Source organism: Abrus precatorius, unplaced genomic scaffold, assembly GCF_003935025.1.
Source record: "Abrus precatorius isolate BTA unplaced genomic scaffold, Abrus_2018 Scaffold6, whole genome shotgun sequence".
Lineage (NCBI taxonomy): Eukaryota > Viridiplantae > Streptophyta > Magnoliopsida > Fabales > Fabaceae > Abrus > Abrus precatorius.
This window is the reverse complement of record NW_020874406.1, coordinates 356,046-370,886: the sequence shown is the minus strand read 5'-3', so window position 1 is coordinate 370,886 and position 14,841 is coordinate 356,046.

The following is a 14,841-nucleotide window of genomic DNA, read 5'->3' as shown; positions in this document are numbered from 1 at the left end:
TGCAATTTTTGAAAAGTCTTTGATAAACCTCCTATAAAAATCAGCATGTCCTAAAAAACTCCTAAGTCCCTTAACATTAATTGGTGGAGACAGTTTACTAATGACTTCTATTTTTGCTTGGTCCACCTCTAAATTTTATGGCCAAGAACAATGCCCTCTTGGACCATGAAATGACATTTCTCCCAATTCAACACAAGGTTAGTATCTTGACATCTCTGCAAAACAATGGATAGATTAGCTAACCAATCATCAAATGAATCACCAAAAACAGAAAAATCATCCATAAACACTTCAATGATGTTTTCTACTGATGAATCCATATTTTGACTAATATTTTAGCATAATTCTAACACATTTGATAAGAAAAATATATAAAGAAAGCAGAAAAACTTAGAAAAAGAGAAGGAATTGAAGTTTGTTTAAATTTGTAGTTATTTTAGCATTTGTGAAATTTTTGCTTAGGAATTAAGTTTTTAATCTTGTTTTTGAAGGAATAAATTGAGCAAGGATCATATCCATGGAGGTTTGATGACAAGGAAGAGGAAAGAAGCAAGTCTGGACTCCAAAAACTCAAGAATAAGAAATTGCAGATTGGGCGTGATCACTATTATCAGTGAAAATGATCACTTCAGAGCTCAAAGAAGAAGGAAAGCTCTGCGTAACCACTTTTATCATTAAAAGTGATAGTTCCAGAGAGCTCTCAATATTAGGAAAATGCGCGTGGCCACTATTTCTGGGAAAAGTGTTAACGCGCAACCAAAAACTCTCTGCGTAACTACTATTTCTCATAAAAGTGATAACGTGAAAATCTGGGAAATTTTATAAATACCAGAAACGATCCAGAAAGAAGGGGGTTCTGTTCATTTTCAGTTTTTTTAGTTAGTTTCTGGTTAGAGGAAGTGAGAGAGAGGAGTGGGGATTCAGATCTTGGAGCTTCACGAAGAGGAATTGGAGTGGAGCAAGCTTCCATGGCGTTTTTGAGTTTCTTCTTTTCTTCTTCTCTTTCTTTTTCTTCCTCTGCTGCCATGGCTGTGTAATTCGTTCATAGTTAGGGATTGTAGTCTGAAATGAACATGTTGAATTGATTTAGATCTGGATTTCAAGCTTTGGAATAGATTGAGTGATTGATTCTGAACTTCACGTGGAAATTGAATGGAAATTTGATTAACTAAATTCAGAAGAACTCTTGTCAATGGAAATTGAATTTGTTCTTCAGATCTGAACCAATCACTGATATTATATTTTTCTTAGGGATAAGGAACTTTGATCTTGCAATCTTTTGGTTTCTTACACTTAAAGCAATATTGAATTGAATCAGATCTGAGGAATTAGAATGGTTTAATTGAATGTTAGGTTCATTGAGTTAAGGAATTAACCTCTGAATAATATAATGTGAAACTGGTTGTCATTCTTTCCAATTGCTTGTTAATTCAGAACTTTATTGGTTGAACATTGGAGTTTTGGTGAAGCAATTCCCTAGCTATGGTTTCTCCCTCTGTGATCACATAATTGTGCGTTCATTGTTCTGTTTTCTGCAAGTTCATTTTACTTTTAATTGTTCTAGTTTTTTGTTATTACATGTTACCACTCTCCTTACAATTTCGAAAAGCTTAAATGGTTATAATTCTATGAAGTGATACTTGAATCTAAATTCCCTGTGGAGACGATATTTGGATCTTAAAATTACTCATCACTTGCTGCAATCCTAGTGCACTTGCTAGTGTAGATTGCGAATAACATCTACCAAATCAGAAAAAAATGGAAAGCATGCACCTTTGAAAAGTGGCAAGAGCATTGCATAATCCAAAAGGTATTCTTCTATATGCAAAGACTCCAAATGGACATGTAAAAGCAGTCTTTTCTTGGTCCAAAGGATCCACTGCTATTTGGTTGTATCATGAATACCAATGAAGAAAACAGTAAAATGCATGTCCAACAAGTCTTTCCAGCATTTGATCAACAAATGGTAGTGAAAAATGGTCCTTTCTAGTTACATCGTTTAACTTTCTATAGTCAATACACATGCGCCAGCCAGTAACAGTCCTAGTAGGGATGAGTTCATTCTTCTCATTAGGTACAACTATCATCCCTCCCTTCTTAGGGACAACTTGGACTGGACTCACCCATTAGATGTAAGAAATTGGATAAATTATCCCTGCATCTAGCAACTTCATTTCTTGACTACTTCTTTCGTGGCTGGGTTCAACCTTCTTTGTAGTTGCACAACTGGCTTAAATTTCTCTTCAAATAGAATTTTATGCTTACAAAAAGAATGATTTATACCTTTCAAGTCTGAAATACTCCAGCCAATTGCAGACTTGTGTTTTCTCAAGATTCTCAGTAGCTTTTGGATGAATCCATATTTTTACTGATATTTTAGCATAATTCTAACACATTTGATAAGAAAAATATATGAAGAAAGCAGAAAAACTTAGAAAAAGAGAATGAATTGAGGTTTTCTTTCAATTTGTAGTTATCTTAGCAATTGTGGAATTTTTGCTTAGGAATTAAGTTTTTAATCTTGTTTTTGAAGGAATAATTTGAGCAAGGTTCATGAAAATGGAGGCTTGATGACAAGGAAGAGGAAAGAAGCAAGTCTGGACTCCAAAAACACAAGAACAAGGAAATGCAGACTAGGCGTGATCACTATTGTCAGTAAAAGTGATCACTCCAGAGTTCAAAGAAGAAGAAAGCTTGGGCATTATCACTTTTATCAGTAAAAGTGAGCGTTCCAGAGAGGCAAATATCAGGAAAAGCTCTGCGTAACCACTATTATCAGTGAAAGTGAACGTTCCAAAGAGCCTTCATTTTGGCGAGTTGCGCGTAATCACTTTTTCTCATAAGAGTGATCACGTGTAACCACTTGAGCTCTGCGTAGTCATTTTATCAGCAAGAGTGATCGTTCTAGAGAGCCCTCAATATCAGGAAAGTTGCGCTTGGTCACTTTTTCTCATAAAAGTGTTAACGCACAACCATAAACCTTCTGCGTGGCTACTATTTCTCATAAAAGTGATAACGCACAAATCTGGGAAATTCTATGAATAACAGAAACGTGCAGATTTTTTGGGAGTTCAGTTTTATTTTTCCGTTTTTCTGTTAGATCTCGTTGAGAAAGCTTGAGAGAGAAGATTGGGGTCAAGTCTTGAAGCTTCCACAAAGAGGAATCGGATTGGAGCTTCTAGCCATGGGTTCTTGCAGTTTTTCTTCTTCTTCTTCTTCTTTTTCTTTCTCTTCTCCCATGTCTGATTAGTTTTCTTGTAGTTAGGGGTTTATGGAACTCAAATTGATGTATTGATTTGACTCTTGCTTCTGAATTTTGAGTTCTTGGATTAATTGAATTGTGAATTTTGTTTTTCTTGCAATCTATGAATGGAAATTCGTTTGATTCATCTTAGAGGAACAATTACCAATGGAAGTTGGATTTGCTTCTCCGATTTGAGTTAGCAATCAGAATTTGGGGATTTCTTAGGGATAAGGAGACCTAATTCTGCAATCTTAAGGTTCTAAGTCTTAATGAAACTTGAAATTGAACTTCACCTAAGGGATTAGGGTGGTTTAGTTGCTTGTTAGGGTCAATGAGTTAAGGAATTAACCTTTGGCTATTGCTATGCAAAATTGATTGTCAATTAAGCAAGTTCTTGAATGTTCAGAGGCATAATTGAATTAATACTGATATTCTTGTGAAATAAATTCCTAACTACTCTTTATTCCTATCTCATTTCATTACATACTTTGTTTTTCTGCAAGTTCCTTACTTAATTGCTTTGGTTTACTGCTGTTACATGTTACAAATCTCATTCAAATTCATATGGCTCAAATGGTTATAATTCTGTGAAGTGGTACTTGAAATCTAAATTCCCTATGGAGACGATATTTGGATCTTAATTTTACTTATTACTTGCTGCAATCCTAGTGCACTTGCTAGTGTTAGATTGCCAACAACAAGTTTTTGGCGCCGTTGCCGGGGAATTTTGAATTTCAATATCATTAGTAGCAGAAAGGTAGCTAGATTGAGCATTTATTTTTGTTGTTTTACTTTCAAGTTTTTCTACATGATTTTTCTGCATCTTGTGTAGTTTTCTGCAGAATTTCTGCATTATGTTTACTGCATAAACGTTTGTTTTCTTTTGCATTTTCTGCATAATTTCATTTTTCATTCTTCTCATAATTTTAATTTTTGTTCTGCATAAATTTTTGTGTTTTCTACATATTCTGTTTTGTAGCTTTTCTGTTTTCATTTTCATTTTTCTGCATAATCTTGTTTTTCATTTTTTTGCATAATTTTCTATATTTGCTGCATGTTATGTTTTGTAATTTTTTGCATAATTTCATATTTCATTTTTCCTAGTTACAAATTTGATTTGACTTTTGTTTTCTTTCTTTTTGTATGCAAGGAAAAACCAGAAAAATGAGTTGCTCTATTGTTTGATGGCAACCATCATATATCAGAATTTTTATCAAAGCCAAGTTGCAAGAACAGAAGCTTATGAACCAGATACTCTTAATGCTTTGATTAATAATTTTCAAGCTAGAGTTGCCCAAACTAACCCCTTGGTGTGTGATTTTTACAGTGAAAATGATTTGAATGAAACATATGATGTGGCTGCACTAGAATTTCAAGAAGAAATCAATTTTGGAGGAAATTTTCAAAGATCTGAATATACCTTTCCTCATGAATATCAATATTAAACTAACATGAGTCAGCTATATTATGATTGGAATCAACAAATGTCAGCTGCAACAACATCTTTCTCAAGTCCTCATTCTTCACAGCCTTACTTTTAAGTGTCATATTCTTAACCTCAAGGAGGATTGCAGCCTTCACAGACTTTTCCAAAAAGAATGAATGAACTTGAAGAAACTTTGCTCCAATTCATGGAATTTACTCAGTCAAGTTTTAAGCATCAAGATACATCCATGAAGAAGATGGAGAAGCACATAGGACAAATTTCAAAGCAATTGTTAAATAGGAATGATGAAAAATTACCTAACAATACCATTGTAAATCCAATAGAGCAAAGCCAAGTTATCTGTACAAGGAGTGAAGTGGAAGTTTCAAGTCCTAAAGCTGCTGAGAAAGAGGAGGCATTAGATAAATCTGAAGAAAAAAAGATTCAAGATAAGCAACAAGAGGATTAAAAGGAAGAGCAGTAATGATTTTAAAGAAAGAAGAACCAAAGGACAGCAGCAAGACACAATCGAAAAAAAACAAAAACCGTTTGTTTGAAGATGAACCTAAGCCAATGGATGAAGCTAAACACAAAAAGCTTAAATTTCTTCAAGGAGGGCAGAATGTCAAGCAGGAAAAACAGAAGAATGATTCTGTTATAAGAGAAGTCCTTGCTATAATGACATATGAAGATAATGAAAAGGAGAGAAAGAAACTTAATGATTATACCAAACTGCTGGAAGTCCCTCCACTTTTATTTCTCTCAAGTTCTAAATTAAATGAAGAACTGCAAGTTGGTGAGAAAAAGGGGGGAATGTTTAAAGATAGAACAAAAGTCGTTATGATCAAAATCATCTCTTAGAACCAAAGATCAATAGGCGTCAAGCTAGTGACGTTAAAAGAGCGCTTTATGAGAGGCAACTCACTTTTTTTTTCCCTTTCATTTCTTTTCAAATTCTATTTTTAGTTTTAGTTTTCTGCATGATCTGAGTTTCTGATTGCTTTGCAATTGCTCTTGACAGTGAAACTAGTATTTTGCTAGAACTTCCACTCTGAGCCTAAAAATGAGGTTAAGCACAAGCTTAAAGGGTCTGCAAGGATTGTTACAATTGCTGGAACATCCATTTTCCTCAGCATAACCACATAGATACTTTAGGATTATTTTTTTTTCTCTATTCCTTTTTAAATTTCTGATCTTTAACTTTTGTTAGAATACAGATTAGGAATTTTAAATTTTGGTTAATTCTAAATTTTAGAATTCTGCATATTTATGTTTTATAATTTCTGCAATTTCTGCAATTACATTCTGTTGCATCTGGTTTTCTGAGGTGAATTTGATAAGTGGTTAGAGGTTTGATGTTGTGAGAGTAAATTGAAAGGATTAGAGTGTGAGAAGTAAGCTAATTGAGATTTTAGAGAAGTTTGATTAATGAAAGGAGTCACTATGTTACAGGAAAGAAGCTACGCAAAGAATACATTTTGAGGATCTCTGTTGGAACAATCACTTTTACTGACAAAAGTGATCACGCAGAGGCATCAGGGTAATACGCTTCTCTGGAACAATCACTTTTACTGATAAAAGTGATTACGCAGAGACAGATGGAAAAACTAACTCTCTGGAATGCTTCCTTTTATTGGCAAAAGTGACTACACACAGGTAAGTATAACCTGGACCTCTGTACGTTATTACTTTTATTAACAAAAGTTTCAACATAGCTACGCGTTATCACTTTTCCCAGCAATAGTGATAACGTGCCCCTTACTCTGAAAAATATACTCTCTAGAACATTCACTCTTATGAATAATAGTGATAACGCTGGGACTTTTAATAACATAAAGGTCACTTTTACTCTCAAAAGGAGCCACGTGCTCAAGCGTGCCTATAAATACTGCTAAGGGTGAATACGCACATACGCTTTTAAACCTAAAATTCTTTCCCTCTCTGAGAGCTCTCTAACCCTCAATCTCTGCATTGCGTTTTAGAAGATTTTTTTTTCCTGTTCCATATTCGAGCATCATTTATGCATCTCCAACCAAGGTACATTTCCTTTATTTCTGAAATCTGTGATTGGAGTTTTGTATGTGTTTAAATATTTTGGGGAAATTGTTGAAAAAGGATAACCAGGAATGTTTTGAGCCATTTAAATCAATCTGGGGCATAGAAAATAGTGAGATTAGGTTTTGCTATAATTTGAGTTTTCTGAGAAGATTCAATTCTGCATTGCACTTTTCACATTAACAAACTTCTGCAGAAATTGACTTGACCTAAAAAGACTTTAATAACAATGTTTTGATTGAAAGATATTGAATTTGAAAGTCTGAAATTATCTATTGTGCTGTGTTCTGCATGTATTGTTTTGGAAAATATCGAGATTAGTGTTGGGAAACTATTTTGATATTATTTGCTTTAAGAATGGAATGGACAATACTCTGAATTGGTCTTTCCCTGTCAACTATGACATTTCTGCTGGGATAATTGAAACTGCATTGCACGCTATATGTACCACATTTCTGCAGCATTTTAGTTGACTTAAATAGAATTGTGTGAATTGGTTGATTGGAAATTTCTGAATACGACTATTTGAAATTACCTGCTGTTATGGAATCACTTCTACATTATTCTGAAAATTACAATAAGTGAGTTGCAGTAATATTTTTGAAAAATTGGATGAGACCTGGATGATTCCTCTACATTAACCTGATATGTTTTGAGAGTGCCTACTCTGAACTTATATATGAGGATTTAACATGCTTTGGCTGTGAATGCTTAAGTTTGTGCAGTTGTGTGTCGGTAGTTATATGTTGATTTATCTTGACAATAGACTGCATGTTATATATTGTTAGAAGAATTGAATTCTGTTTGATTGAATTTTCTTCAGTACAAAAATCTATACTATCACAGCTGGATATTACAATATTAAAATGTCCAATTGCTTCTTCATTTGTAGAAACTGAAAAATGGCTAGAACCTCTATGAATACACCAATTGGCTCCTCCAGGAAGAACCAGGCTAGATCTGCTAGCAACACTCCAAGAAGGAGATCCAGCAGAAACATCCAAGCTGGATCAACCAGAAATACGACAACAACAAAGAAGGTCAGAACAGATGGTGCTTCAGTCTCCTCACCCACTAAAACATATGACCCAAGGTTTAGGAGCTTAGCTCATGAAATTTTTTTTTCAGAGCCAATATCCTGAGAAGGAAAATTGTCCCAGACAGAGCCTTTCAGATAGTTAGGGAAAATTATCTAGAATTCACAAAAGAAATTTAAAAGAGGAGCTGGGAATTCTTCTGTTCAGTAGCTCGCTGATGAATCTATATTTTATTAATATTTTACAATAGTTTTTAGTGCAATTAATAAAGAAAACATGCTAGAAATAGTAGAAAACCCTTAAAAAATAATAAAATGTTGCATGTCACTTTTAAACATAGTTATTTTAAAAGTCATTGATTTTCTATGTAAAAAGTGACATTTCAAGTATGCTTTTGTAGGGAATTATGAGCTAAGTTCATGAGGATTGGATGATCAAAGGAAAAATAGAAGAAAAGTAGCAAAAATTGGAGGAAAGAAGTTGATAATTGAAGAACAGCCTCTAAGTGACCACTTTCGCTTGTGAAAGTGATCACTCCAGAACCATAAAATGGAGAAGAGCTTCTGCATAATCACTTTTGCTGGCAAAAGTGATCGTTTGAGAGAGGTTGCAATGAGAAGAGCTTTTGCGTAATCACTTTTTCTGGAAAAAGTGAGCGTTCCAGAGAGTCCTCCAAGAAGAGTAGCTGCGCGTGTTCACTATTATCCACAAAAGTGAACACGCGCAAGAAGGTAGCTTCTGCGTGTTCACTATTTCTAGCAGAAGTGAACACGCGCATGACATCAGTAAGGGAAGCTTCTGCGTGGCTACTATTTTCAACAAAAGTGAACACTTTGAAGTGCACGTGGCTACTATCACCAGCAAAAGTGAACACGCGCAAGTGAAAATGAAGAATTAGCCTCTGCGTGATTACTATTGCTGGAAAAAGTGATCACGCCAGCAGAGCGGGAATTCTATAAAAGGCAGTTAGCTCAGGAATTTAGGAGAGTTTTTTGTTCATTTTTTATTTTCCATTTGTTTTTGTTGTTGAGAGAGTCGGAGAGGGAGATTGGGGACGAACACCAAGCTTCATTTCTTGAGGGATCAGATTGGAGATTGGCTTGAAGATGTTTCTTCTTTGTTCATTCTCTTCTTCTCTTCTCTTCTCTTCTCTCTTTGTAATGTTTGCCTAAACTCTTTGTAGTTAGGAATTGTGAATCTGAAATGGAAGTGTTGAATTGATTTTGGATCTGAACTTTGAGTTTTGGATTGGATTGAGTGATTGATTCTACTGTTAAAGTAGTGATTGAATGGAAATTTGATCAACTAATCATAGAGGAACTCTTATCAATGGGAATTGAATTTGTTTCTCAGATCTGAATTAATTGCCAAGGTTATTGGTTTCTTAAGGATAAGATATCTTAATATTGCAATCTTTTGGTTTCTCAAACTTAATGCAGCATTTGATTGGATTAGATCTAAGGGATTATAGTGATTTGATTAGATGTTAGATTCATTGAGGCAAAGGATTGTCCTTTGATTAATATAACGTGAAACTGATTGTCATTCCATCTAAATGCTTGAAAGTTCAGAACTTTATTAATTCAATGTTGAAGTTTTGGTGAAACAATTTCGTAACTACTCTTTCTACATCTATTTACTATATACTTTTGTACTAACTGTTCTGTTTTACTTTCTAATTTCATTTTTGATACATTCATACCAAATCTATCTGAAATTTGTAAAGCTCAACTAATTGTGATCTTGTGAAGTGGTAATTGAGAACTTTATTCCCTGAGGACGACACTTGGAACTCAATTTGATTCTAAGATTTTTTATAACTTGCTTCAACAACACTAGTATACTTGCTAGTCAATTTACTTTCGGTGCAACAGCAGTTGTAAGAGTAACACTGGCCAAGGATGGAGGGAAATAACCCAGGAATTCTATGCAAATACCCACCTCTTGCGAGCTAAAAAAATGCATTGTTACCAAATAGCTGCTGCCATTTGCCAAAGTGTGGAGCACTTCCATTCTAAACTCCTTTATTCCAGTCAAACACAATTCAACATTGGCTGTGAAAAGGGCAGAACTTCTTTTTGCAATAGTCAATGATTTGTATATTGATGTGGGAGAGGTCATCAGTGAATGTATTTTAAATATTTTGAAAACAAAGAGAGATTCACTAGCCTTTCCTTTATTAATAACTTTACTTTGTGATGATGCAGGGATAAAGTTTTGAGACTATTAAGAGAGGATCAGATCTGTTCCCCCTATCTCTTTATCCATGGTGAAAGAGATCTATACCACCACCTCCTGCACCTCAACAGCCCCCATCTTCTCTCAATTCAAGAAAGACAAGCCAATGAAGATGAAGGACACATTATCCTTGATGGCTGAAAAGCAGAACCAGCTGGCTAACAGGCAGACTGAACTTCATAGCAATGTTAAAGCTGGAATCATACTGCTAGAGTGTGTTTTGCTGAACCTTGGTCAGAAGATGGGAATGACCAAGGATGAGATGTACCATACACCAGATTTGGTAGAAAATACTCAGTACTTACGCTCTTCAGTTTTCAAAGACCTGTCTGCCAATTTACAAAACTCATTTCCCACAACTAGCTGAAGTGAAGGAGGAGGCAGAAGATGAAGAATTAGAAGACGACGACACCTCAGATGAAGATGAAGCAAATGAATAGCTTAGAACTTTTAAATTTCTGTCATTTAAAATTTGTGTAGATAGTTGTAATTAAATATCAGACCTTTGGGGATGTAATTACAATTTGGTACATTTTGGTTTAATTTTCACATTTTTGTTTTGAATATCTGCTAGTTTTCCAATTAATTTCCTTTTTACTTACTAATTGATAAATTTTTGGTGTTTTGTGCAGAAGTTGTCACTTTCACACAGCACTCACACACAATGGATGATGACACTTGCACAAGCTGCCATGAAAGGGAGGTTTTATTCTCTACCTCTTGTTCATGTGTTAGCTTCACATTACACTGAAATTATTTCTGGAAAACACCAAAATATTAGAATAAGATATTAAACTGCTGGTTGTGAATCAAATGAAGCTAATTGATAATTCTGTGAATTCGGTTTGAAATTGTTCTTTTTAAGTTGTTTTTCCCATTCTCAAAATGAAATCACACTTGTATTTTCAAAATGAGGCAGTCTTGCCACTAGGTGCATATAATTTTGAAAAGTGAATTGTGAGTTCATTGATTAGCATGTCACTTACAAATCCCTAGTGAGACTTGAGCTGCATCCTTCTTTTTATGTGTGATTGATCATATTTTGCTGCATTCTCTAGAACTTGCCTTGTTTCTTGGTTAAATATGCAATTTACAGTTTTCACATATATGATGGAGGCCATGTTTGATTATACCTAGTCAGCCTAAATGCCTTCCTTTATGATTGAATATCTTAGTTCGCCCCTTTGAGCTTAATATCCCTTTTCTTGAAATTACCTCATTATAAGCCTTGCTGAAAAACCAATTTTACCATTCAAAAGAAAAGAGGCATAGTGAGTTTAATGAAGAATGAGTTTTAAAACTAAGTTTGGGGTGGCATTCACATTTTAATTGCTTGAGGATAAGCAATGTTCTAAGTTTCGGGTGGGGAATAGCAAGCTATATAAGTTTTGAGTTCAAAAAGTTAGAAAGAAAGAACAAAAGTGCTGTAGCAAAATGAAAAAATTATGCACCAAAGCTGTGAAAAGAACAAAAATGTGAGTTAAAAAGAAAAGAATAGCAGCAAAAGAAAAAAAGAATATCAATGAAAAGAAGATAGTGATTGAAAGCAAGAAAAGAAGAAAAGAGATGAAAATTCTACTGCACGAAAAATTTTCTTTGCTGCATAAGTGAGAGAATTAAGGAGAAATAATGCAGATCCAGGCTAGTTTTAAAACAAATCACTCAAAATGCCTCTGATCTTTTGAAATTACATGTATTGTTTCCATTTTCTTCAATACCTACCGTAACCTCAGCTTTGTTATAACCTGAAAAAGTCCTCTGGATGTGTGATTAATTGTACTAAGCAGAGGAGATGGAGAAATTAGGCAAGCATATGGTAGAGTGTAGTTGAATTGATGATTCAGAGAGAAAACAGCACCCAAACACTGTTGAGTGATGAGAGAAACACTTCCAAGTGAGCTGTGATCATGTTGATTAATTGTACTCACATGAATTTTGATGAAATATACGAACTTAGGTAGCAATTCTTACTCAATGATGATTATGCAGTAGGAATATCATGATGAGTATTTGGATGAACAACTTGATTGAAAATTTTGCAGAAAACACAAAATTGGAAATTGGAAAATCTGAAAAAAGCAGTTTGTTAATTGAATTTGAAAATGGAGGAACTTACCCTTGGTTTAGTTTGATAAGAAAAATATATGAAGAAAGCAGAAAAACTTAGAAAAAGAGAATGAATTGAAGTTTTCTTTCAATTTGTAGTTATCTTAGCAATTGTGGAATTTTTGCTTAGGAATTAAGTTTTTAATCTTGTTTTTGAAGGAATAATTTGAGCAAGGTTCATGAAAATGGAGGCTTGATGACAAGGAAGAGGAAAGAAGTAAGTCTGGACTCCAAAAACACAAGAACAAGGAAATGCAGACTGGGCGTGATCACTATTGTCAGTAAAAGTGATCACTCCAGAGTTCAAAGAAGAAGAAAGCTTGGGCGTTATCACTTTTATCAGTAAAAGTGAGCGTTCCAGAGAGGCAAATATCAGGAAAAGCTCTGCGTAACCACTATTATCAGCGAAAGTGAACGTTCTAGAGAGCTTTCATTTTGGCGAGTTGCGCGTAATCACTTTTTCTCATAAGAGTGATCACGTGCAACCACTTGAGCTCTGCGTAGTCACTTTTATCAGCAAGAGTGATAGTTCCAGAGAGCCCTCAATATCAGGAAAGTTGTGCGTGGTCACTTTTTCTCATAAAAGTGTTAACGCGCAACCATAAACCTTCTGCGTGGCTACTATTTCACATAAAAGTGATAACGCGCAAATTTGGGAAATTGTATAAACAACAGAAACGTGCAGATTTTTTGGGAGTTCAGTTTTATTTTTCCGTTTTTCTGTTAGATCTCGTTGAGAGAGCTTGAGAGAGAAGATTGGGGTCAAGTCTTGAAGCTTCCACAAAGAGGAATCGGATTGGAGCTTCTAGCCATGGGTTCTTGCAGTTTTTCTTCTTCTTCTTCTTCTTTTTCTTTCTCTTCTCCTATGTCTGATTAGTTTTCTTGTAGTTAGGGGTTTATGGAACTCTATACATTATGTATTGATTTGACTCTTGCTTCTGAATTTTAAGTTTTTCGATTAATTGAATTGTGAATTTTATTTTTCTTGCAATCTATGAATGGAAATTCGTTTGATTCATCTTAGAGGAACAATTACCAATGGAAGTTGGATTTGCTTCTCCGATCTGAGTTAGCAATTAGAATTTGGGGATTTCTTAGGGATAAGGAGACCTAATTCTGCAATCTTAAGGTTCTAAGTCTTAATGCAGCTTCAAATTGAACTTCACCTAAGGGATTAGGGTAGTTTAGTTGCTTGCTAGGGTCAATGAGTTAAGGAATTAACCTTTGGCTATTGCTATGCGAAACTGATTGTCAATTAACCAAGTTCTTGAATGTTCAGAGGCATAATTGAATTAATACTGATATTCTTGTGAAGTAAATTCCTAACTACTTGATGAGTCCACATTTTACTACATTTTTATACATCATTTATTACTTTTTATAGAAAAGAATAGACTTAGATAGTGTAAATAAGATGAATATTCCAATTAGGCTAAATAATATAGCTTTCTTAGTTTTTTGTTAATTTACATGAATTTAGATAGTTTATTTTACATATTTTGATCATTTGAATAATATGGCAGGAATCCCCAAGCTTATTTTGAAGAATTATTGGATTTTGAGGAATTTGAGTTGAAAGTAACTACTTTCAATATTGATAGTGACAACTACAGCAAGCCACTTCCAGCAAAGGGACCAAAGTGATCACTTTCAAAGCTTAAAGTGACAACTACAGTAGCCCAGAATCAACCAAACGTGCGTGTGGTTACTATGAATATTCATAGTAGTCACTCCAGAGCATGCAGAATTGAAGGTACTGCGCGTAGTTACTATCAAAAATTCATAGTAATCACTCCAGAGAGGCAAAACTCAACTGATGCTGCGCGTGTTTACTATGAAAGAATGAGAGTAACTACTTTGGAGGGCGCCAGTTTTAGTATAAATAGATTTTTACCAAATTAGGGTAGGAGTTCTTACACTTTTTGAACGTTTTCTCTTCTTTACTCAATTTAGAATATTTTCCAGAGCTTAGGGCAACCTTGGGTGACAGCCAAGGGTCCAACCTAGGGTTTGGTTTCTCATTTCTCTTGCTTTTACATTAATGTTAATGAGTTTTCTGCATTTCCCAATTGCGTTTTTGACCCCCATTTCCATGGAGGGCTAAGTTTGAGTAATCCTTAGTGAATTCACATGGGTTCTTGAGTTCCTTGAATTTAATGATAATATAATTCCTTTCTTTCATGAATTACTTCTTCCTTATCTCTTGAATTGAATTAATGGTGAATGAGGGGGGTATTGCTCAATTAACCCTAATTTCTTTTTAAGGAGATTCTAAACTAAGGGTTGCTTAATCCTAGGTTTAATTCTAAGGTTGTGTAATTTTGGGATGTGAGATTAGAGCCTAACAAATTGCGTAATTTCGTTGGGACCATAAGGTTGATTTTCGCTTGTTAAATTAACCTAATTCATGGAAGAGAGGATGAATGTTAAATCTTGAGTGGAATGAGGATAGAATTTATGTGGATGAACTAAGGATTTCTGTTTTCTATTGTTCGAATTAATTAAATTCATTTGCTCATTGCTCTTTATTTTAATTTGAAACCACAAACCCCCCCTCCCATTTTAATTGCTTGTTTAATTATTGCCTTCAACATGTTTAATGAAGATTAATAACCAATGTTCATGGGAGACAATATAGGGTTACCCTAGTACTGCATTAATTTGTTTAAATTTTGATGAGGATTTACGACAAATCTTTTAAACACCTCGAAAAAGATCATCATCAAATTGGCGCT